The sequence below is a fragment of the Seriola lalandi genome, unplaced genomic scaffold, assembly GCF_002814215.2.
Source record: "Seriola lalandi dorsalis isolate HSWRI2012SDOR001 ecotype SW California unplaced genomic scaffold, Sedor1 jcf7180002025742, whole genome shotgun sequence".
NCBI lineage: Eukaryota > Metazoa > Chordata > Actinopteri > Carangiformes > Carangidae > Seriola > Seriola lalandi.
Genome location: NW_019496388.1, coordinates 1 through 353, shown reverse-complemented (window position 1 = coordinate 353; position 353 = coordinate 1). Strand labels below are relative to the sequence as shown.

The window sequence follows — 353 nt, the reverse complement described above, 5'->3', positions numbered from 1 at the left end:
AGGAAAGGCTTCAGATTTGGTTGTTGTAGTTGATGAAAAAGAAAAGGTAAAGAGAAAACTGTGGAAACATTAAAGACAGCCTATATGAAGTTAAATCACAGTGTACTTGTGGTATTTAAATATCTCTGATAACTGTCTCTCCATTGTCCTCAGGAATACATCATTGATCACAGCTGGGTAAGTTCTGGAACCAGAGGATACTGGATTGGCCTGAGAGTTGAAGATGGGAGATGGAAGTGGGTCGATGGAAGTGATCTGACTAAAGAGTAAGAGACACATCGCTGAACAATTTGAATAATGAAATCTATCAGTCTTGATCTAACCGTCATGCTTTTCCCTCAGATCCTGGATAG

At 39.4% G+C, this 353-nt stretch overlaps 1 long non-coding RNA gene across 1 annotated transcript; it reads left to right on the top strand.

The window, feature by feature from the left end:
* Positions 1 to 214, top strand: LOC111645934 (uncharacterized). The gene is made up of 2 exons (XR_002759911.2): positions 1 to 46; positions 154 to 214. It is a non-coding gene; the product is annotated as an uncharacterized LOC111645934 (long non-coding RNA).
* Positions 215 to 353: the final 139 nt, after the last annotated feature.